At 29.7% G+C, this 27,090-nt stretch overlaps 1 protein-coding gene across 1 annotated transcript in view; it reads right to left on the bottom strand.

The window, feature by feature from the left end:
- Nucleotides 1-27,090, bottom strand: part of LOC142321776 (phospholipid phosphatase 3-like) — a 296,863-nt gene that overhangs the window by 242,153 nt on the left and 27,620 nt on the right. The window lies entirely within an intron of this gene.

The following is a 27,090-nucleotide window of genomic DNA, read 5'->3' on the forward strand; positions in this document are numbered from 1 at the left end:
TTAAAAATAAGATACAAGATATTTTTTTTTTTTTTTTAAATAAATATTTAACTTTGACTTTTTACGTTTTATTTTTAGGTACGTATGCACATCCATATAGATTTTTTTAATAGAATATCTTTGAATGTAAAAAGGTGTTATATTAAACTCGTCTCTTGGACACTGGTGATTTTTACAAAAAGTTGTCGATGTTGTTTCATTATTTCAGAAAATTTGATAAATAATTTTTCGATGCGTTAAATAACAAGATTCATGTAAAAAAAAAAAAAATATAACAGTAAAATGGTTTTTATAACTAAAGTTTATGTTTTCAACTAAACGACATAGAAATACTTTTCACACACACACACACACACACTATATATATATATATATATATATATATATATTTACATATATCTTTTTTAAAGTTTTTTTTTTTTTTAAATGAACTCAAATATCAAATGTATTTTCATTTGATCAGCCTGTTTTATAATGTACATTTAGTACTTATTAATTTCATTTGTATAATTTAAATGATCAATTTTATTTCTTGACAAGCATAAAAAACATTAAATTAGTCATATTATATGTTAACAAATTATAAAAGCATAAGAAATCCTAATGTTACGTAATATTTACATCACCTAAGCATAACAAGTTACTTTAATCTACGTAAATTTTATTACATTAAATAATATAAATTTTTTGTCATATAATTTAAATAAGTAGATATAAAATTAAAAACATTAAGTCACATATGTTCTGGAAAATATTATTTAACAAATTAATTGATTTCCCTGTTAACCAATAATGTATTTTTTATTTGTACGTTTTGAGCTGTTACGTTCTAGTTTAAATTAAAGATTTATTTAAAAGAATATACAATCGAAAACTTATTGGTTTAAAGTTTTTCTAGATAATGCATCAAGAGCTATGAAAAAAGAAGAATGATAATTAGGTAGTTAGTTAATATATCTAATTTTTTATCTTTTTGTATATTGTAGCTAAAACTAATCGATATCTAACTTCATAATATCGTTAATTGGAAATTTATTCTGATATAAAAAGTATAATTCGAATAAATGTTCTCAGTTAGATTACTGTTTTCATCGTCTATTGTTTTACAATCAAGGTCACACATGTAAGAACCAGTTAAAAGTCAATTTTTCAGGTTTAAAGTTTAAATTTCTTATAATAAATTTGACTAGAAAAATTTGTAATATTTGCAAATTTTTATGTTTTCCCAATAAATTAGGTAGTTTCAACATTTTTGCAATTTTCTAAGTCATTCATCCTGAACGTTATTTCCTACTGTTTTATTTTTGCATATTTAGTGCTGGTTATTTATATTTGGTTTTACTCACTGTTATTAATTTATGGAAATTATCCTATGCGATTGGAAATTATCGTTATGCTCTACCCATAAGATTTTTATAATAGGTTTATTTTTTACCTTTAAGAACAAATTATATATTTTTTCTTATTAATTAAAAATTGTTATAACAACTCTTTTTGTTCGTGTACATTATTTGTAACAGATTTTACTTTTCTTGTGTATCTTTAGCTTTCTTTTCATAGTAATAGCAAGTAACTCATACCTACGCATAGAAAATCCCTTTCTAGGGATTATTTTTTCGTATTTTAATGTTGTTATTATATGTGCTTAAAAGAAAGGAAATAAATTTATAATCTTTTTCTTTTTTTTAATTAAGAATATTTTGATATTTTTTGTTTACGGGTGTTATAGTGAAAATACGTTATAGTTGCCAATTGTGAATATTAACAAAAATTCCTTAACAGAAGGATTTCAAATAGGAAAAATTGTTTCAGTATTCTGGTGTTTAAGTACAACCGATTTTTTCGACGATCGTGTTTGTATTCTGTTAAACTTAAAGAACAACCTCATGTCGTTGCAAAACAAAACATACTACATATATATGTAAATTTAATACTTGCTCATCTTTATTTTATTGATGGTATGATTGCAAATATTTTTTTGGTGTATATAATACATTTGCTATTAGATATATCAATATTCTTCTGAAACATATGAGTAAACATTGTTTCTTTTTTTTAAACAAACTTATTTTACGTGTTACTACTTCCCTCTTCGATTTACAATTTTATGTTATACTCGCAATTTTATTTTATAATTGTTAACGTTTTTGTATTTCACCTATAATAAATTTTACATTTGCTCAGCATTGTTCAACCGGTTTTAAATTTGTTATCTGTAAGTAAACTAGGATAAACTGCTACGTATAATTTGTATAAACAGCAAGTTACCTTTTTAAGCTTTGTGTAATTGTATTGTATCTACATACAATAAAATAACAACACAGTTCACCTTTGACACGATAAGAAAAAAACATAACACAGGGCTTTACCATTAAATTATTTTCAACATGTAATTATTGTTCTAGTACTTAATTCTTTGTAGCTATTGATTCATTATCTAACAAATAACAATTTATTTTAACTATTTTATATTACTTTTACTATAAAACATGAAAACAGTATCTAATGAAATAATAAATAAAAGCTACTTACTATAAAATTACTGGTTAGTATATATATATATATATATGATATATGTGTGTGTGTGTTTATATATATATACACACGCACACACACGAGTATATACTGGTATATACACGAGAAGCAGTCCGGAGCTTTTGTTTTTAACATTTATTAGGACGGAGATAAATAAATAAAACATACTTATTGATTTTCTACCTAGTCATCCTGAAGTTCTATATATATTTTTTCCAACGTGTAGGGAACTTGTGAATCTCTTCGTCATAAAACGTTTGAGTACATGTCACGAAACAAATGGGTACAAACCCCTCTACTTCATTTTCGCTCTGGAATCGGTAACTTTCCCATTATCTCCTTTTTACAGCCAAACCAAAAATAAATCGCAGAGGGATAAATATGAATTGTACAAGGGATGTTCTAAGGTCTCCCAGTAAATTTCGTTCAATTTTTCCCGAGCGCTAACGGTTGTGTGAGGCCTAGCATTGTCGTGAATCGAGAATCAAATTTGTGATCGGTTGATGAAGCCTATCACTTTGTCCAGTAGCTGGTACTAATACACAACAATCATAGTGCGATATTCGTGGTGAAATCGACGAGCGATTTACTTTTCTGATCCCATTATATGGTTACTAGGACTTTTCCAGCTGACGAACACGTTTTCTCTTTTAAGAACAAGACTTTCCACTCCTATACCACTCTATACTCGCTGATTTCGACTCGGGAGAGTAGTAATGAATCCATACCTCATTTCCTGTGACTATGCGATGAAAAAAATTATTTCCGTCTTACCGAAATCGATTCTGGATCCTTTCGTAAATTTCCTGCTAGCTTGTTTCTGACTCTGTCAGAAGTTTAGGTCTAGTAAATCATAAGTAGCTGAAAGTCGTAAGTCTAAGTCTAATCAAATACACCTCGCATAGAAATCGCGGAACCCAAGGTTTTTTGTGATAATGGAATGAGCACTTCCGTGACTAATACTCTCTTCCGAAGCAATTTTTACCAACCGTAAGGTGTCGATCTTCTTCAATGAGGTCACGGATCGATTCAATGTTGTCATTCGTCACACTACTTCTTGAATACGAATACCTACTGTGGTTCTCATTTGCTACAGTTTCGCGCCCTCCTCTAATTTGAGGCTACCAGCAAAATAGTTGGCCTACCTACCGTCATATTCATAAAATGCACATGCAGTCTGGTCAAAATTTGACGTTCTCATTCGTGTAAAAATTCACGATAATATGTTACACAACCGACGATGGAAACTCTTCCACTGACATGATGCTTGTGACTTGAGAAACGTAAATTCTGTGGCGGCTGGAGGGCCTATCCCCTCCCTACTTCTTCACCGTTAATATCTCTACACGCGCCTGCCCAGTCATGTTCGACGCAAGCCGCGAAGCAAACGTCCGGTTCATATTAGACCGATATTCGTGTCTGCGTGAATATATATACATATAAAATTAATTATTTACATCTTATCTGATAATGTAAGTCGTGCTACATCATTAGTGATGATGTTGACGTTTAATAATTTGCTTCGTAATGATTGTAAAAAATTGGGAGTGGACTTACTGTAGACTTTTCGGATATACCTATTAATTCTCCTTTTACTAACGATACTTGTCATCGAAAAGTTAAAGAGTTACTAAAGATGTTTTATAATTGTACTACATTTAACAAACACAATTTTACAATCGTGCGATATACAGAAAAACCGTTATACATAATTTTTTAATTTCTGTCATGTTCGAATCATGACAGAAATCATTTTATCATTTGAGTAAGAAAATATATGTATGGATAAATAACGACTTTTTTATTCTTTTACCGGTTAAAAACCAATCAACCTGATCGTTACTGATGTAATTAAATTCATAAATAAATATTTTATAAATATTTCATTTATTATTTCCTCATCAGCCGCAGTCTTTGGGCACGCGCATAGAGCAGAGAGGAAATCAGATTCCGACAGCCGGCGCCATCAGGAGCAGGTTATTGGCGCAGATGGGGGTCGTATAGTGAAAGGAAATTGTAAGCACAAAGACGGTAATATTTTCATATCAGTCACCGAGTTGAGTGGAATTTTTAAGTCGTTATGTTTTACTTATAGCTACAGAAAATATAGCAATAAAATCAAAAAAAGTGAGAATCAGTGTTTATTCCTATTGAAAATGTTTAAAGGCTTATGATGAATACTGTCACCTTCTTCCTCAATTAAAGAAATATCCTTACAAGCTTTTTGATTATTTTAAAACAGAGATAAAAACTTTCTGCTGCATTTAAGAGAAACTTTTAAATCGTTTACTTAAGGATTGTTGTAGGTTTCAAAAAAAAATTTATACTAGAGTTTCTGTATCCATTATTAAGAAATTAATAACAGTATAAAGTAAAAACAGTAATCGGTCATAAAAATAGAAAAACGAAACTAAGAAAATTATCTTAAATTTTTAAACTACTTTTTAAATATCTTTAAGAGTAAATAAGCGGTCCGATATCAGAAATCAGAATGAACATTTATGCTGACAAATCGTTTGACTCGAGACGACCAGTATATTAGCAAATCGGTTTTCCGATATCTGCTGCCACTGTCAGCGCTCTTGCTGAAAAATATTGGAAATTTCTCGTGCTGCTCGCCTCTGAGGTTGTTGGGACCTGAGATTTTATTTTTCGCAAGAAAATCTTTATTCAGCACCTTTTTTTATAACCTAAAGTACACTATAGATGTTAAATTTTAAGTTAGTTTTGCAGTGATTTATTTGCAACACTTGAAACAATAAATTTAAAAGAATTTTATTTTATATAAAATTTCGTAGTAATTTTATTTACGTTTTCTCATGACCACTAAATATTATCGGACTTGACAGTCTTACACGACAGTTGGTATTCGATCGCTTATCGTCCAAACACCCATCAAATTTACACGTACGAATCATGGTGATATACGCCTCCATATCTTTATGAACTTAAAATCGATGACGTACTTACTGGTAATCGATACCTTAAATAGTAAAAAAGATTTTCTGTCCAAAAACGTGGTTCCTTAAGAGTCAAAAATTCATCCACTAATTTTTAATTAAAGCGTTAAATTACAATGATCTTAGAAATTAATTAAGCATGAACGACAAGTGTTATTTTAAAAATTCTTTGTATGATGTAACCAACTAATTGTAAATAAACACGATGCTTTACTTAGTGTAGAGGAAAAACTAATAATTATTTTTAGATTTTTAGCTACAAGAAGGAGCTAAGAGATCTAAAGTTTACTAAACAAACACTAGACATAATACTCTAGGTAAATAAAACCAGTAATGTTTGCACGCAAAAATCTCAGGAAATACAGTATTACAGCTGCGTTATTTTTCTTGTTAAATTTAATATTTAATTACTTAAATGAAGTATTTAATTTATTTCAATTTAGAATTTTGATTTACAAGCGGTGGGGATGAAATTCGACTGAAAGCTATGTTATAAATTTTATTCTGTAATAAGTAGGCTTTTTTGCCTAACAATTTGTTATTTACAATTGGTTGAGTAAGGAACGACGAGTAAATCATATTAAAAAAGCATATGAGGAGGAGATTGCAACGAAACCCGTTAATAAAATGTATATGTGCATAAAGGTATATATAAAGTACATACATACATATATAAAGTTCTTATACGTAAACATACTTGCTCTAAATCAGACCATATAGGTAATAGAGTTCACAAAGGTCTGATGAAACACAAACAAGAAAAGAAATCTATAACATCATCAAACAATAGACATATACAAACAGTAAAATAACAAGCTCATGTAAATAAATGGAAAGAGGCTAGGCTCCTTAACAACGCATAAAAAGATGCACATCTCAATCTAATATTGGACCAACTAAAAGTCGCTCAGATTCCCCCAAGTTTAGCACAGTAGATGTTTCAGTCGCCGTATATTCCTGCTGTTGTCTAGGAGATTAACTGCTAGAAAGTTCACATGATTATCTAACCGCTGTCTATAATTTGGTCCGAACCGTTTGATCTTTTCGCGAACATAAGGTAATTCTATGGTAATCAATGGAGGAGGGAGCGATGGCGTAGATTGGTGAAAACTCCTCATGGTTTTCCACAAAGTGAATCCATCTCTACCCGAACAGGAAAGATTCTCAACCGTAGTCTTTGAAGGTCTCATTCCTAATGATCTTCAGCAGTCTTTTTAATCTGCGTGCAGACCTGTTGAGAGATATTCTGCCATCACGTCTACTGAAGCATTCCTTCTGATTTACCTCTCTCTGATATCCATATCTCCTCTCCCCTCATATTTCTCCTCAGGTCTCGACCACCATTTTCTTTCTTGCATGATTGAAGTCAAATATTACGTTGTATAATCGTTGCATAACTATTCTGTTTGTTAACTGATTTTCAAATAAAGTTTAAAAGGAAAGGCTTAATATTTTTGCCAAGAAAACACGTTTTAATAAAATTAGTCGTTACAAGATATAAAATTTTTAAAAATTGACATACCCACCAACGAGTTTTCATCGTATTTTTTTATTGAAAGTTCTTGTAGACATGTATATAAATTATTACAATGATTCCCCAGTCCGATTAAATATAAAATTTTCTTTAAAAAAATAATACGGCGGATACAAGAAAAACAAAAAGAATAACGATATTTTTCATTTTGGTACGTAGAATTCGAAAATGATACACTTTCTTGTTAAATTCTATATACTGTCATTATTATATTGAGAATATTATTAATTGTGAGGTAACATATTGAAGTATTATCAATATTAAAAATATTCAAGTACACAATAAAAATTGATTTACGAACCAAGAACAAGACAACAATACAAGATTAATATTTTCAATATGTCGGTTTTTATCTTAAGAGCACATATTATCATAAGCAAATCCCATTAAATTTAATAGATCCTCGAAACGTTCGGTATTCGTATGAAAGTAATTTTGAAACTCTTTCAGATTGGATTCATGAACATCGTTTAACAGATTCCAATGGATAAATAAATACATAACTCCGTAAAAACCACTCCGAATTATTCCTTTTTACCTTGAGTTTTTCATAAATAATGACATCACAAGATATAAATTTATCTGATATCCTTTAACCTCGACTAAAAACTACACGTAGTACCAATAAATATTGATGATTCTGATAAATGTAGTTTTGTCAATATTTATAGACGTTATCGACAATTATACATCGTATTTAAAAAAGAACGACCCGATTTTAAAACCATCATTCGAGCAATCACAGGTCAGCGAATGAAATTTTCTCCTTTTGAAAATGCGCTTCCTAGAGTTTCAAATACAGGCTGCCAGACTGGAATACTAACGAATGCTAACCTCAGTAATAAACCACATGGCGTCTATGCAACAGAAAGCGTTTTGTGTTATACGATTTAACAAGACAGAGAACGTAATATCGGTTCAGCGTGCATTTCTACAGCAATTGAGGTTCTTATCCTCCATCGGCTAAGAAAATTCATCGCTGGTATAAACAATTTAAAAAATCGGGATGCTTACATAAGAGGAAAAGTCCAAGGCGACCAACTATTTCGGAGGAAAATTTACAATGAATTCAAGAGGCGCGTGTTAAAACGAAACTTGCATTTCTGATCGTACCCATTATAACCGGTACCATTCTTCTACCATTGACACGAAGTGTCAATGGTAAAAGAAAACGTAAAGATTTCTGTGATTTGTTTGTATGCTCTTAGTTGATGTAGAAGATGATAGGTTCCTACCGCGGTTAATTTTAGCGATGAAGCATACTATCTCATTTAAGCGGTAAACTTTCACGACACAACATGTTCGCATATGGTGGCTTGAGAATCCGTAAGAAATCGAACATCAGAAACGAGATTCATCATAAGTTAATGTTTTTTGTGTAGTTTCTTTTAAAAAAGCTTATAGCCCTTTGTTTTGTGAAGAAACACAGCAACAGGACATTCGTATCTTGAGTGCTGTAGGATTGGACTGGACATTTAGTTTTGCTCAATTAAATGAAATCTGTGAAGAATTCATTTTTTAGCGAGAAGTAGCTCCAATCAGCACAATCGAGTTTATTCGTTTCTAAATTAAACATTGCCTCAACACTAGATAGGGCGTATGTGACCCTAAGTCTTCTTGGCACTACAGTCTTGGCCTCCAAGATCATTACACAAAGATATTTTTCTTGCGGGGTTATGCGAAACAAAATGTTTACGTTCCACCATTACATGCCTACATGGGAGAGCTGATAACCAGGATCACAGCTGCAATAACCTTTACAATATACGCGTTGCGGAAGGGTTCAGTTATCGTTTTGATGTTATCCGTGCAGCAGATGGAGGGTTTATTTATCACTTAGTAAGTGAAATTTAAAAAATTTTTTGTTAGTATGTAATTGTAACACATTTTTATTATAAAATATATATATTTTAAATCGACTCATTCTTTTTGACACATACTATATTTTGTACATTTAACCTAGCTTTACACATGGCTGTACCTTGACAATGGGAGAAATGATGCTGAATTTACTGACAAATTTAAGTTATTGCGTAATATATACACAATGATTTGTAATTTAATTACGTATCTAATGACTATATTATTTGTTTACATACCTCCATTTTGTCCGACGCGTTCTCCGTATGATTTAAAAAAACTGAGCTTTTATTAAGTTCGGCATCAATTTTTATTCTGATAAGCTAATCGATACTTTCAATAAAGCAGATAAAATACTCGTACTTATTAGAAAAAATATAATGATTCCCAGTAAACTTCAAGGATTAAAATTATTAACCTTTAAAACCTTAATGGTTTTTTAATTATGAAATTAATTTTTTTTACGATTTGAAGTAAAATGCAAATGTAATTACTGTATTTTATTGACACTATCAGACTAAAAATAAATAATCATAACTGGTATATTGAGTATTGTACCTTTAAAAACTGCTTTCAGTAGTTTCATTAATATTAAAGAAGTAGTTGTAATAAGGAACACAAAACAAATTAAACGTACCAATTTATAATAAATTACATAAAAACAAAAATTTCACTAAAATCATACTTATGCTTTCATTTTAATTATTATACTGGGTTATATTTTCCAATCAGAATTTGTTTTTTTATCCCTCCCCTACTATAAATTTTATTCTTTATAACTTACAGGTACTTCGATAAATATGTTATTACATGTGTATGTGTGAGCGAGAAAAAGAGAGAACTGTTTTAAATGATTTATTGAACGTTTTTTCCCGGTTTTCAATTAAATTAGTTGGTGAAGGTTATAAAAAGTTTACTTTATATTTTTAATTGTTCTTGATTGATAATATATTTTGATTATTGTATCTTTAAACAATATTATTAACATTTTGATTAATATTTAACAAGTAGTTGTAATTGGAAATACAAAAGATACAAACACGGTGAAAACTTAAAAGAAATTATGAATAATAATAATTTATTTATTAATGCAACAGAACAGCTACGTATACTAGACAATAACTCAGAAAAACATATGCACATAATTCAGTTCTACAATAAATATACAGTCAAAATCCATAAACAACAATTTAAATATAACGTCAAAACAACGAGATAAGTGACAAAGAAACATAAATAAACATAAAACGAACTAAGGTAAACAGAAAATAAATCCTCCCTACAATCAACTCTTTCAGTCTTCTACAGAAATCGTTCCGCTTCACAAAAAAAAAACAAGCTGATCATTAATTTCATTTGCACCCTTGACAGAACGGTAGACAGATGCAAATACAATAGATACTGACATGAAAGATCTTAAAATTTCGCACTCTCCGAGGTAGCACTCTGATACCAATATCAGCAACCAAATTCCTATTGCCATGCAGAGCATCATAAAAAACAGAAGATCAGCGATTCTCCTTTTTTTCTTTAGCTGGGGAAGGCCTAAGTCCACCGATGACGGGCTCTATCTCTGTTCCAAACCACAGAACAATACTCCAGACGGCTTCTGACCTAGGCCTTGTAAAAAATAAGACAGGTCTCTATCCCATTAAACCGCGAGATCCACTTAACAAGGCAAAAATTCCCTCGCGTCTTAAGAACAATTTTCTCAACATAGTCATTGAGCAGCATCGATCCAGCAAAACATAATAATAATAATTCAGTGCCATTTATTCCATTCTTTAAAATTGACCTCCCTATGTACTCGTAAGACAAAAAGATTTAAAAAAATATTCTTTAAATAAAATCATCGAATTTACTCTGAGAGTTTTAGTAAGATTTTATTCTACACGGGCATCTTTTGGTGACGATCTTTAGTAGTCACAATGACACATTCTAAAAGCACTTCTGAAATGAATATCATTCAAATTCAATTTTATAAAAAAATCGTTTCTGCCGTTCAACCGCTTTTGCAATACGCATTTAAGGATATATATATATTATATATACATACCGGTAGATCAAACATATATCACTGGATTTATATAGTCATATAAATCCAGATTCAATTTTTTTTAATTTAATTTATTATCTTATTTTTGTGTTATTTGAATTCGACTAAAAATAGCTTGAAAAGGTTAATGAATCTAATAAATAGAAATCTCTAAAAATGTAGGATTTTTTTATTAAATATCATATTCATCAATTTAAAATAACTATAAAGGTCGCAAATCTTGCCTCGTGTTTTTTTCGTCGTACGGGGTAAATGATAACTTGGCTTTTTTTTTACAAATCGAGTAATACTCAAACACTATAAACATAAAAATATGAAATTTCGTAAATGATAAGGTAGTAAAACGTTTAGAAAACATTTAGCATGATTTTTTTTTTTAGTAATAAACGATCAAAATCAAGGTATGCAATAAAAGGTTCATCTCGATAAAAAAATATTAAAAAATTAATAAATTATAAAATTTAATACATCAAACTAAATAAGATAATATACTAATAAAATAGGATAATTTAAACGGGGAAACAATTTGAAATCTGGGGGACGGTTTTATTTCTACAAGGCCTCAAACTAAAGAACAAACACAGTGCATACGATGAAAATAAAATCTTGCTTGCGCGTGGCAGTCAGTCGCTGTGCAGGACATTATATTACTCTTTTCTCGTAACGTTAGGTTCATTCTAAAACCAGGTATTCTGTAATATATTTTGTTTATTTATTTTCATAAATAACAAATATTTTTTCCACAATTAAAATTTATTTTCATTTTGTATAATTTAAGACAATAGATTCTTTAAAAATATTTAGTGAAAATTTCTTACTATATACAGTAAAAATAGAAATTGAATTTAATTTCTTACTGTATACAGTTTGTTTTTAACAAAAACGATTAATTTATACTTGTATTAATAGTTAATTTCTCAAACATGATACTGCTGATATGTTAAATAAATAAATAATAAATATAATCCACCTTACCTGCACGTTGATGTGTTCTGTAGATCTTTCGTCTTACTTGGAAGCCATCATCAGGAGTTAAAATTAATACATTTAAAGTCAAAAGTTTAAAAAACCATGCAGTATGCTAGAAGGACCGAACAGTCATGACTGTTTTTAAATTATAACTATGATTTTTTAAACTTTTGATTTTACATGAATTAATTTTAACTTTTGAAGATGACTTCACGTATCATAAAATAATTAATTTTTTTGACAATTTACAATTTCTTTGATTACAATTTATTATAATTTTATTATATTACTCTTTTTATTACAATTTTTTTATTTGAGTGGGTTGATGGTATGTGGAAAGTGGGTTAATGGTTGGTGGGAAGTGGGTGGGTGGCGGGCGGATAGTGGGTTGATGGTGGGCGGATAGTAAGTGGTTGGTGGGTGGATAGTGAGTGGTTGGTGGGCGGATAGTGGGTTGATGGTGGGCGGATAGTAAGTGGATGGTGGGTGGATAGTGAGTGGTTGGTGGGCGGATAGTGGGCGTTTAGTAGGGGGAGGGTGGTAGCTCTGAACAAATTTAAGATGATATTTATTGTACGCGTTGTTTATGAAGAGAATAAAAAGCTCCGTCATCAAGCTCGTGAAATATTTACGATTATTACGATTTTATACAGAACTAAGTATAATGTTTAGAAATTTAGAAGATAACAAACTTTTAATACGCATTCAAAAATGTGAAGAAATAACCGCTACAGGCTTGTAGGATTTCGAATAAACAAGTTCAAAAACTCTGAAAAGAGAAGCAGGATCTTCTTAAATCTAAATCGCAGTCGTGGTCATTCAGCGCACCAAAAAAGTATAATCAACGTTCAGAATCAGTTAGTGGATTAGACAGTTTTGATCAAGGAGTTGTAAGACGAACAGTTAACGAGTTTTAAGCAAAACATAATGAACTGCCCACATTAAATAAATTACGCGAAGAACTTCAAAAGAGTATTCAATCTAAAGGTTCTAGAACTACACTAGCAGCTATCTTGAAAGAGCTAAGGTTAAGTGGTGTAAAATTGATAATAATAAGAAACGTTTGATTGAGCAAGAAGTCATCCGGGGGAAGACGATAGAATATTTAAGAAAAATGACGGATTGCAGAAAAGAAATTCTTCGATTGTTTATTTGGACGAATCAAGCCATCTACGGGAGAATAAACTTTTCCCTCCATCTCAGTATTTTACTCAAAAGATAGGTAATTTTTTTTTACATAATTTAACACCCCCTTAGGTAGCTAAGATACTTTTTAATAATGTTTGATCATATTCAACCCCCGTAAGAGCGGATGCAAAAATCCTTTTTTTTCTTTTCTGTTGTTTCTGGGCTCAAATTGCATTCTTATACTAATTAGGAGGAGTGCACTGGTGCCAGAACTGATCTTTGGTATCTTAAGAACTGATCTTTGATAATCCAATACTGATTTTTGGGAGAAATAAAAAGCTTAAAAATTGATTTGATTGCTAACCCTCATTTCACTCTTTATGTGTTATTAACAAATTACGAGCCGATAAAAATTATAAAAATCAGATCGCATAAAACTGGTCCTTGCTTTTGAATGTGCTTAGGTAAACGCGACAAAATAAGTCGCTAAAAGTCTAATTCATAGAAGTTAAACGTTTGATAAGAAAAAGATAAGTTTTGTTCGTAATTAATGTAAAGATCGAAATGAAAGTAAAATTTTGCAATATTTTCATGAAACCAGTCGCCTACGGCCTTGGACCACATACTTGTCTGTTATAATACAAAAGCAATCGTTCCGGTACTGGATAATTTACGAGGACACCCCTTGCTAATTAGACGATTCCATTACAATAATATGCCACTTTGGTTATGTATTTAGGAGATTTCTGCGGTGGGGGAGAACAAGCCTTATTTTTTTTATCATTTATCGTTTTTTTATGAAATTTTTTAACTTGACTTCTGAAAATGGTTCAATGTTCAAATGTCATTTAATCTTGGTTACAATCGGACAATAGGATGGGGTGATACGGTCACCGTGGATCTCATCTTAAAATTTTACTCAGAATAGAATTATTTTTTGGCATATTTCTTAACTTGCATAATTAAGTAGTCAGTCAAGCCTTCTCTCAGCCCTCGGTATAATTTTAGGAAAAGTTTTGCAACTCTTTGCCAGCCTTTAAATTTTTTTATTTTAACGGACGATAATGTTGCATCAAAACGAGTCTTTTAATTTTATACTTTTTTATCTTTTTTTTAAAACCATTATAATTTTTTTTTTCAAAAGACATTGCAAAAAAGCAGATAAAATAAACACTCACGTAATGATATTTTATTCTATCTTCATTTCAAAGACCATCTCGATACTATACAAACATGAAAAGTTATTTAACGATGTTCTCTTTATATTGATTTTTTGTAACTGTATTAATATCATTTACTCTTCAGTCATATGAAAATGTAGAACCAAATAAAACCAAAATCATCAACAATTTTCTTTCTATTTGATGAACACAATCAAAGACTAAGAAGACTTATAGTCTTCTCAATCTTTCATTTGGCGATCAATTTATAAAAATTCCAGATTTATTATAATCAATATGACGCAAAAGCAAATCAAAGAGTTCACTGCTACCTACATGTACAAGTAATGTTTTATCTTAATAATTATTTGAACTAAAACAGATTTGTATGGTTACTTGCTATAAATAGGGAGTTAAAGAAAGTTTGCTCATTTCATTCAGTTTTATTTTATTTTTTCATTTCCCCTCCTCCCGGTTAGTAAATTAATATTATTTATTTGTAACTTCAGAAGATAAATGTAATTATTTAGATTTCCGTTTTAGTACTCTACTTTAGTACTCACCACTCGTTTCAAAGTCTAATTATAAAAAAATTACTAAATATAACTGCTGTATAAAATATAAACATATAATTGCATATTGGTAATTTCTTAATAAATGAGACAAAAACGTAGCTTACCTTAAAATAGCCCTTGAATAAGTTATAAGTTCATAAGTATAAGTTCATAAGTTATAAGTTCATAAGTAGTAATAAGTTCATAAGCATAGTTTACTTTAATAATGTTCAGCCTAAATAATAATTGATTATAATAATTTAGAATGTAGGATCGGCGAAAAATTTACAATTATAATTTATATTAAAATGTTGTATATATACATATCTACAATATATATACATATCTTTATATATACATATCTACAAAAAAAAACACATACGTGATTACGACACTATATTCAGACTGTTATCAGAAAATAACAAGCGCTTATTCCTTATAATCATGCATAAATGTTTATTTAACATAGATAATAATTCTAGAGTGTAATTTTATTTTTTATCAAAGAATAGATAAGAATAGACGATTTTCAGATACTTATGTAAAAACGATTTTTTTTTTATGTATCTCAAAGTTTTTTCTTTTTTATTTGTTTAATCAAAACATTACTTTTTATGTTAATGATAATCGACTAATACATTCTAATATACAATGTATCGAAAAGAGTAATCCGATTTCAAACAGATATATTTCTTAGTAAAAATGGGTTACAATTACAACAAAAATTACATACTATTCAAAAATGTTTAAAATTTTACTTATAAAGTTATAAATGTTCTATATACCCTCCATCTGTTGCACGAATAACACAGCAGAATTCTTCCGTAACGCCTTGCAGGCAGTCTTCAGTTACAGAAGTTACTTCATCTGTGATTTTGGTTTTCAGATAAACCAAATCAGCAGGTAATGGCCGAACATAAACACTTTGTTTCATACATCCTCACAACAAAAGGTCATAAGGTGTAATGTCTGGTAGGCGATATTGAAAGCCAAAAGTTTAATGCCAAACCTTGGGGACACCTGTACGCCTTATCAGCGTCTTTAAGGCATCTGATTTTATGTTGAAAATAATCTAAGCTACTCGTAACATTAAATTATACTACGTCGTTGATGAGCAACTATACGATTTATAAAAGATTTATACACTAGATTAGATCTTTTTTTATTAATGTACATAAATAGAAATTTATTTTTTTGTCTTTTTTTCTTCACTTGCAGACTAAAAACGTAAGAAGTAAATTATACATTAATTAATTGTACTGTACGCAGTTTTCGAGCACTTATAAATAAAATTTTAATTAACACTATTCCTCAAATTTTTAAATTTGTCATCGACAAGTTTTAATCTATTTCTTAGAAAATCTAATTTTGGCCTATATACCTTGTATAAGCACATTTATACCAGTCAACCTCCGGTGATGGACTAGTAAATTTTCGCTTTTCATTCGGAAAGTTCCTGGTTCTAATATGGTTTGACGCCATTATAAATATTCTGTATTCTGTTTCCACATACAATCTTTGAGTAATAAAAACTGTAATAAGTTTTCCCTTTTGGTATCACATTACTTACAACTCTTCCAGTCATTAACTGAAAGACATTTCTCTCCCGATTTAGAAGGAATGACTCTAAATTTATGAACTTGGATTACCTTATAAGCACTGCAGCTTCTGACAAAATTGTTATTTAACACTTTTAAAGAAAACTGAGTTCCTTAATAGGTTTCAATGATATTTGTTCACTTAATAAGGGATCACAGATAAAATCGTGATTTCAATAAATAAATATTTTGTTCTGATCGATATATAATAATACTTTATATAAATTACTATGGGAATAAATAACTATTCAACTCCACTGATAAAAAAAATGAATTATGTCAATATTTGCTTGTGTGGTTCAAGGGAAATCTTGGTAAATTTTTGATAACAGCTATATGAAAAAATACAAAAGTAATTATTAAAAAAATGATGAAATGAAAATCCATTTTATTACAGTAAATCTGTATAGATACTTAATAATACATCATAATTCAGAAGTTGTTAACGAATGGGACATGTTTATTTCCACATTTAATCAAGATGCAAAAAATTCCGGTATTTTTCAATGTTTTAATTAGTATTATTTAATAATTCATCTACAAAGTAATATGATTTCTGTAAAAAAAATGTTTTAATTGTATTTTAAGTAAATTGGTGGGAAGACTTCTCAGTGAGTCGGTAATTTATTGAAAATGGTAACGGAAAAATAATAAGGCTCTCGTAAACTGTTGTATGGCGTTTCAGTATAGGGTTGGGTATAGGTTTTAGTATACAGAATTTTAGTATTGGATTTTAATATAGTAAAAATAATTGCAATTATAATAGCGATAACATTTTTTCTATTTCATAAGGAATAAATATACCATAATACAGAATACAAACATAAAATTACTATCCTGGCTTTAGCTATAGCTATAAGTGGAAAATATATACTCGCAGATCGGTAAAAAAAGTCTAAAAATAAAATTGGTATTTTTTTAAGTTTTGTACTTTTTTTACCCCGCCACTCAGAGCCGAACCCGCAATTAAGCATAAATACAGTTCCAGGGGGTGCCATCGCCTCAAACTACCTTGGCAGAACACAAGTCCCCACCCAGGTAGCCGGTACCCGGTCCTTCGATTAGTCATCATGCCTCAAATGAGGAGAACCCGAAGGATCCCCCCACCGGAACTACGGTCTTACATTCCCACGCCTTGCCACTAATGGAGAACCCCCGAAGGGATCCCCTACCGGGACTACGGTCTTATTTACCCCTCTCATGGCTCCACCAGGAGTCCCCGTCCACTCATCGGTCATCAGATGCCGTAAGCGTCCCACCCTTTCTGGGCGAGTCTATCCCGCGCTGGAGCCACCATAATTCTCTGCTCCATAGCGAGTACACCTCACTTCTGGTGTACATCTCTGCAACCTCGGCCCCCCCAAATCGTGGCCAGAGGTTTTGCAGGAAGTGCAGCGGGCTTCCTTCTGGCAATTCATCTTGATGTGGTCAACCTCCCCGCAGTTAAGACATTGGCCAGTCCTGTCAGGACCACTACATAGCTTCGCCCGGCGGCCCGTATCCCAACAACAGAAGCACCGTTCTTCTAGTTTTGTATTTAAGGAGAGATTTAATAAACAAATTTTTAACAAAAAAATAGATTTAAATAAATTGTAAATAATCTGTGAGGAAAACATTTTTTTATTCCAATCCTCCCAAGTCCAAAAAAAAGTTATTTTTGTCAGACGAACGTTTGTGTATATATACGAATATGTTTGCCTGCATTTAGTCATAACTCTGGACTCCGTTGACCAAATTTCTTCAAACGTTGTAAAAAGGTACTACCTTCGGGGGAAAGAACGTGTTAAAGTTTCGCAAAAATTGGAAAAAAGGGTGGGTTTTTTGTCCGAAATAAAATTTGAAATCTTTATTGGGGCACTTTAGCTTTAGCTTTACCGTTTCTTACGAAAGTGAAAGTTGTTTTTATCGAGATCACAAACTACAATAAATTTTTATTTAATATTCAAACCATCCTCCAAAAAATACTTTTTTTATATATGTATTTTAGTTCAATTTTGCTTCAGAAAAGAAGATAATGGGCGGTTTTTTTGCTTCTATATTTTGTACGTTGATATGCATCAAACCACGATAAAAATTTCTTGCCCATCCCATTTCAATGGTCTGGTAATTTAATTTTTAAAAAACCTTTTTTAAATGTACCTTTAATTTAAATCATCTCGCAAGTTACCCGTTGCTTTTAGAATGTAAAAATCGTAATTTTTTGATTCCTTTACTTTCAGTATTTCTTGAAAAAAAAATTAGCCAAAAAGTTTTACCTCCTTCTTAGAAAATTACAACTTTGTTAACTTATAATTGTGCTTGTAACTTTGTATTTTTTAAACAATTTAAAAAAAAATAACTTTTTAATTTATCACAATTTAGGGATTACTTTCTTAAAAGTTAGTTTTTATCGAATGCTTTCCCTTAAGTATTTAAGCCCCCAAAATAAAAATAAAAATATTTACAATTTCATACTTTTAATGCTCGAACGTATTTTATTAACAATAAAGTCATTAAAATAACTTAATACCCCTTCCCTAATGAGGGAGTTATAATATAGGAATATATATATAAATGTAATATAGATATAATATATAAAGTTTTCCGATTTCCATGGCGGAGTTATACCATCTTAGTCTTTCATCCGGAAGTCCTGGGTTCGAATCCCTGTCAGGCATGTCATTTTTCACATGCTACAGAATTCCATTTACATATTCCACGCACAAGCTTCAAGTTTTTGTGGTGATATCAAGCCAAAATAAATAAATATATATTTAAATAATTGGCAAAAACCTTTACAGTGTCCCCCCCCCCCCCCAACTATAATCACCAGACCGATTTTGCCAGTAGTTTTTTAAAATGAAATCTTATGACTCCTTCCTATGTATGTCATCAATGGTCGCATGCCTTTTTTCGCAGCAGCTTGTTTTCGAGAGATTTCTTGTTTTTTTTAACCTCCGGGTCCACCGTTAGGTATTACTACTTCAGAGGATGAGATGACAATTTTTGTAGCGTGTAAAACTTCCATGCCTGACTGGTATTCGAACCCAGTATTCTGGATGAAAGGCTGAGACACTACCACTCGCGCCATGGAGGCCGGCTTTCGAGAGATTTTTTTTTTTAGTTCATCAGTTTTACCCCCCCCCCCCCCTGGAGCCAGACTCGAAACCAAGCATGAACACAGCTCCAGGGGGTGCCATCGCCTCAACTGCCTAGTAGAGAACTGACGTTCCTCTCAGACAGCCGGGACTCGGTCTTTAATTACTCGCCATGCCTCTAATGAGCGGACCTCGTAGAAATCTCCCCATCGGGACTCCGCTCTTGACTCCACGCCTCAAATGAGGAATCCCAAAGAGAGATATTGTAAAATCTCGATATTTCAAGAGATATTGCAAAAACATAACTTCACTGTACATTTCTTATGAGAAAATCAATAAAAATCTTGATTTAGTCCCCCAGCCCCAACTACACTGGTCCGATTTCACCATTATTATTTTTTTTTAATGAAAGCTTATGACGCCTAGATATGTCATCAATGATCGCCTCCTCTCCACCGCCCACAAACGGATATCGGAGCGCTAGTATATATATATATATATATATATATATATATATATATATAAAATATTATATAGGCATTATTTTATCATAAAAATACAGAGTTTAAAATGATTGAAGAAAGTGTTTCCAAAAATGAATTGTTTAACTTGACCGGGGTGGCTGGGAAAATTATACAGTTGATTGCCGATTTATTTTAATCTAATATAGTTGGAAATAAGAGCATTTGTTAAATTGTGATTTTCTGTGTTTAACGGTACAAAGTTATTTAACGATATCCTAAATTTAAATCCATCTCACAAATTACCCACTGCATTGAAAATGTAAAAATATTATTTTTTTATTTTTATTTTTTAATAGCTTTTACTCTTTAGTGTTTCTTGAAAAGATAATTAGCCAAAAATTTTTATTCCCTTTCTAGAAAATTACAACTTAGTTTATTTATAATTATAGCTATATATTTGTATTTTTAAAACAATTTTAAAAAGTTATTTTTTTTAAAATTTATTATCACCACTTAGGGATTAGTTTCTTAAAAATTTATTTTACCCGAATTGTTCCTCTTGAGCATGGGATGTGCTTCCTTGCCTTCCTTTTTGGGCAAAAGGAAAAGAAAATTATATTTAATATCGTCTTTATGTATTTACCTTAACATTATTTCATATATTAAATAATATTTACTTTAATCATTTTTATTTTATATATTCTGCGATGCTGTTGTGATCATATTTTTACTATGGTTTCAATCGACACACCCAGGCCAATGCTGGGTGACATTTTTCTTTTACCCGTTAAATAGCATATCTACCAATTGCCGACGTGGTCTATATAATGTATTATTATGTATCGAACAGAATAAAATATTTATTTACTTAGTACTAATTAAAAGTAAACAATTAAATATTTCATTGTAGATAGTAACATTTTATCTTTACCCCTATTAAATGTGAGCTTTAATAGTTCTTTGAAGAGTTAAAGCGGTTATTTACGTTTTTTTATCAGTTCCTTCATTTGTTTCTTTTTTATGAAGCCTTTTAAATAAGGACAATTTAAAAGAAATCAGAGGAAAAAGCACTATCAGTGCCAACGTCAAGTAATTAAAGAAATTGATGATAATATAGGTGATTGCGTAATATATTTTTATTTAATTTTGTTTTTTTATTTTTTATTAACGACCATAAATAATTAAATTTTAATTGAAAGAGCTCTCGGTGCATACATTTATTATTATAGAGAATTCTAATGGTAATAAACCAAATATTTTTTTTAAAAACTATCTTCTAGAATTGAATAACTATTATGAAGTTTATAAAATATCTCGTGAAATAAAATCAGTGGTAGAAAACATTTAAAAATAATAAAATTATTTCCATACTGCAAATTAATTATTTTTTTAAATTATGCGCACGGCGTACTTTTTTCCTGCATTTGTTTTAATAAGAGGTGTACAACTCTTTAAAATGTATCTTTATTTTTTTTTGCTGTTAAAATACTAATAAATATTCAAACATTTAAAAAAATAATAATAGTAATAATACATACTTAAAAAAAAATTATATTTGATATACAGCGATTTTTCAAGTCTTTTTTACTCTGATTCAAAGTGGGATTTCACATAACATTAACATCAGGCCAGGAGATTCTACAGTTAATTTGTATAATTAGATTCCATGTAGATCTTACTTAACATGGTTTTTTCTGCGCAAGAATTCATATTCTAACCGACAATTTATTATATTTAGGATCCTTTTTTATTCATTTTTAATGAACTTATAAATTCGTTAATTTTTTAGGAACTAAATATCAGGTATAATTGGTTAAATTCGAGTTTTATTATCTATATATACACAAAATAACATGTCCGTGGGTCACTCATAATCAACGCCCAGCAAAACTTACTGAAGATAAATTGAAGAAAATTTGTATACATATTCTTCTTACGGTGTAAGTACACTCTAAGAAAGAATTTTTTTAAATGTTGAGTTTAAAGGATTAAATGAGTAACAATAACATTTACTATTTTTTTAATTTCTCGGTAACAAGTGTAGATATCAACTTGATTTTTGTTACGTGTAATCTTCATGTAAATATCTAAAAACAAATTCATAGGGATGAAAATGGAAGGGGCTTTTTCGAAAAAAAAAATATCACTGTAACTTTCTTATTAAGTAAAATACCAAATTCGTTTAAAGTTCCTACTATTCTTTGGATAAGGGCCTATTATCTAAGTAATTTTTTTTGATATCACTAACCATTGGCCCAGGGAGTGGAAAAAATCGGGTTTCGAAGACAAAAAAAATCATACCTCCCTTAATAGCCGTAATATTGAATCGGTTTAAAGTGGTCATTGGTCCTCTAAAAATTACCTAAAACCTTTTTCTGTAACAATTTTTTAAATGACCAACCCTTACCGCAAGGGACCAAACTTTTCTGGAATTCTAAGAAGATTCTAAGAATTTCTAAGAAGATTCTTGCCGTATGCTAAACATGTGAAAATTTTTTCACATACAACCATTGTCGTATTGAGTAAATTTGAAGTTTATTATAACTTTAAGGTGAAAATCTTTTTCAAACCCTACTTAGCACTGGTGAAGTCTACCTCCGCCTTCTGGCGTGCCGAAAGGGATTCTTTTTTAATTTCTTGGTAACACAAAAGATATCAGATTATTTTTTAATACTTTTATTTATAGCCGCATCAACAATTAAAGTCATTAGCGGCTTATCAGCGTAATGTAAGTATACCGGTAAATTTTTAGTCTTGAACAAACTCAGGTCAACTACTCCTAAGACGTGTGGTTAATTGAAACCCAACCACCAAAGAACACCGGTATCCACGATCTAGTATTGTGTAAGTGGATCTCATGAAAATTGCTTTTTTATTAATAAATTAGCATCCCACCCTCGCGGATTATATAGAAATATATAAAATTGAGCGGATTTAGTGCCGCTCTTTACTTGCGTTTTCCGTCGCGGTCAACTTTTTTAATGTTTTTTTTTGTCAAGTAACACGACGGAGGTGCAGCAAGTCGCGTAGCACATGAAGATCAGTAAAAAATCGACTTTTTTTCTAATTTTATGTACATTAATTTTACTTAGTAGTCAAGAATTAAAGAAACATTACAAATAAATAAAATAACTTGACGATTTAATTATCCAAAAGTAGTATCATAACCAATGAAAATGATTCCATTTGTGCCTGTTTAGCTGAAATATGTTTCAAGGTTATGCAAATATTAGTATGTAATTTTAAGTTGTGTAAAACTTTATATTACCGTTTATTTAAAATTACAATTCTTGGTTTTATAAACTTCCTTATTTTTTATTAGCTGAATGTGATTCAGCACATTCTTTTCAAAGTCTAGCTTTTTTTCTGATTTCATCATTACACTAAATTATTTTTGTAATTTTTTTTATCATGACCTAAATATTTATATGCAGGTACTTGATCGTAAATATATATAATATAAAAGGAAATAATAAATATGTTGTCTAATTTTTAACGCCTCGGACAGCTGTGTACCCTGCTCTCACTACAAATCCGCCTCTGCAAATAAATATGTTTTATTTTTTTAAAAGTATATTTATGTTATTTTTACGTGTGCAATAATTACAATTCACTGTATTTCAATTGTTAAATTGCATACAAAAATAATTTATTTAGATCATGCTCTATTAAATTAAATATTTAAATGAGTTTAAAAATATCAATGTTACTTACGAAATAATAGTACTTAAATTTCTGTTGCAAATTAAATGCAAATTAAAAAAAAATAAATAAACTGCATCTTGTGTATGCTGTCGACAGTTCAGGTTTAGCCTACACAAAATCTGTCGTTTAACTCCCTTATATTGGGCGTATATCTTCAGACAAAATAAAACCAAAAGTATAGAACACATTCATAAATCTTTAAAAATATAACTTGTTAAATGTGAAAATTTAATCTAGAATTTCGTATTTTTAATTTTTTGGACAAAGACATTTTTTTTAATCATTTTTATTACGTATTTTTTTACTTGCATAAATGTTTACTTATATAAAAATCATGAAAAAAATTCTACGTGTAATCAGTTATTTCTGTAATTATTAAATAATACATTGATAATTGACATACTAATTTAATGAAATTATCAATTTAATGGAGCAGCATTAATTTAATGGAATCATCAGTTGATGATTCCATTAAATTAGTATGTCATTTTGGTTATGTATTCAGCCAATTTTATTCAGGGATAGGGATAATAAACGTAATTAATTTTTTCATTTTTTTCATTAGTTATCGTTTTATTTGATATCTTTAGACCGCGTTAACCGAATTAACCGGTTCCAGCGTTCAAGTCCTTGTAAAGTCAGTTATTTTTACACAGATTTGAATACTAGATCGTGGATACCGGTGTTCTTTGGTGGTTGGGTTTCAATTAACCACACATCTCAGGAATGGTCGAACTGAGACTGTACAAGACTACACTTCATTTCCACTCATACATATCATCCTCATTCATCCTCTTAAGTATTATCTAAACGGTAATTACCGGAGGCTAAACAGGAAAAAGAAAAAGAATGAATGGGTTAACCGATTTTTATGAAATTTTGTAAGGTGATTTCTGAATATAGTTGATTGATGCCTTATAATTTTAATTACAATTGGTCGGAGTTGGGACGATACGGTCACCATAAGTTCCATGTATCAAAATTTTACTCAGAATAGAATGGATTTTTTTACATAATTCTTTTCTTGTAGACTTACCTAGTTTAATATTCCACTTAATCTTCCCTTCCCCATATGTATCTCAGTAGCCAAAAGTTGAATAGTTTGAAAGTCTTTTTTATTTATAAATTCCATATGTGATATCAGAGCATATAATTCTTAGACCGCATTGATGTAGGTAAACCTAAATAAACTGACTGAAGATTTGTGAAAATTTCTTTATTAAATTTTCTTTTTATATCTCTGAACTTATATAACTATTAAAAATACTTTATAAAAATTAAAGCAGAAACTTTTTTATGCTTATTTGTTTAAAAAAATATTTACTTTACAAGAACAATGTGTAAATATTTTTTGAGAAAATTTTCCTAATGTAATAACAATTATTTAAAATCTATATTTCGTTTCTGTAACTGATCTGCTCGTGCTATTTAACTGTAAAATCACAGCTTAAAATTTGATTTAATTTAAGAGATTAAAATCGTAATTTCAAAAATCAAATTTGGAAGATTTAAATTAGGTAAATCTTTTACGATATGAGATTGTGCGTTCAAAGCTACGCCTGATAATTTTTTTAACTAAATTTTAGTAGATTCCAATACCCTGATTTTCCAATATCCTGATTTATCTGCTACTGGAAAGTTTAAATAATTTTTGTATGACCTGCTCTAATAATATATTTTCTTCTATCAACTATTTTGAGTACACGTAATTTTTTATTTTATTTATTAACCTTCTGTTGATTGTATCTCCTTTAAAGGTTTTATTCAACCTTGAGGGAATGTTGAACTCGTTTAACAAACTTAAAATATTCATGTAATGTATGGTTGTGTACGCGTGCAAGTAAGCAAATTAATTAATACATTTAAAACACGTCTGCTTTATAAATTTAATTATTCAAAACATCATTAAGCAAAGAAATAAGTATATTGATTACTTACTTGGATAGCCCTTTAAGACGCGCTTCGCACGTCTTAAAAGGCTATCCAAGGGATCTGCTCAAAGAGCTGCAAACTCCTGGACGTACTTCTAAATTACTGTAATTCTTTATTTATTTTTTGAGAATTAATTCATGGCTAAATATAATGGAGATTGTTTTTGTATATTTTTTAAAAATCTACAAGGTTTTTTTATATATTATTTAAAATATTATTTTCGTTTTTGTAACTTTGAATATTCCTAATACATATCACCATAATCACTTTCAGGATTATTTTAAACAGTTTCGTGAACGGTAATAGATATTAAATAGAATTTGAAATAAACGACAAATGCAAACAATGACAACCACGCTGAATATCATTTTAGTGTCCGATTAAATATATAGGAATAGAATATCATTTTTATTTTATTTTTTTATTATAATTATTTTCAAAGCTACATCGAGTCGTCGTCGCCATATGTAAAGAAATATTCAAAATAAAACAACTGAATATTTTTCGACCATTAAAAATTTTCGTTGTTTTTCGTTCCAGTCCTTTGGTATTAAACGAATTAAATTGTCAGTGTTCTTAACTGTGCATTATTTCATCGATTCTTATCATATATGAATACTAAAGTTAAGTATTATTGAAAATAGTGACTAAATAATTGAGTGACCATTCATTTACATATTACATTGTGTTAATTAGGGCATTTAACAATAAAACTCTCCCAAAATCTGTCCCATCTAAAATCCAGTAAGGCCAGTTAAAATTACATGAAGAAAGATAAATCAAGTATAAAATGTTTACTGATAATTTTTTTCAGCTGAATTCAAATATAAGTTTTAATTTAATTAAAATCTATTATTGTACACATTTGTATTCATATGCGAACAAGTATGCGCAAACAACTTACAATTTGAATATAAGAAAGTGGTAGGCTATAGTAATACTATATTTTAAGCATAAAACGCTTTTACAGTTAAAAGTAAAGTTTATGTTAAAAAAAGCTCTAGAGTTTGCTTAATTAAGAATGAAAATTAATTTACATTTATGTTATATGTCTACTCCCCTGTAATCGCTATGAAAATCTTAACATTAAGACGAAACAAGATAAAAATAACATTTTTTAAATTTATATTTTGTTCATTATCATTATAATTTACATGAAACGACGTGAACACGCTTGTTTTATAAAACATGCAAATGAATGCAACAATTACAAGAAGATAAATTAAAAATAATAATAAAATATCTTGGAAGACAGAAAAAATATGATTGATCAAAAAGAAAATCGGTGAATTAAAAAATAATAGACGGATGAGATTGCAAAAAAAAAAAACAACATTGTTTTTGCCTACGCTATTGATTTTTAAATTGGCTTCCTTTGGAATACTGGTTCAAATTAAATCCGTTAACATTTTAGAATTTTTTCACTCTGTTGGGGGTCACACCCTGTAGTTTATCAAACGGATTTATTATTATTATTTTTTTTTTTATTAAATACTCCCATTATTTTGTTATACAATAATAATAATAAGCAGGTGATAAATGTTTATTATTCTTTTTA

Source organism: Lycorma delicatula, chromosome 3 (genome assembly GCF_047948215.1).
Source record: "Lycorma delicatula isolate Av1 chromosome 3, ASM4794821v1, whole genome shotgun sequence".
NCBI classification, from domain to species: domain Eukaryota; kingdom Metazoa; phylum Arthropoda; class Insecta; order Hemiptera; family Fulgoridae; genus Lycorma; species Lycorma delicatula.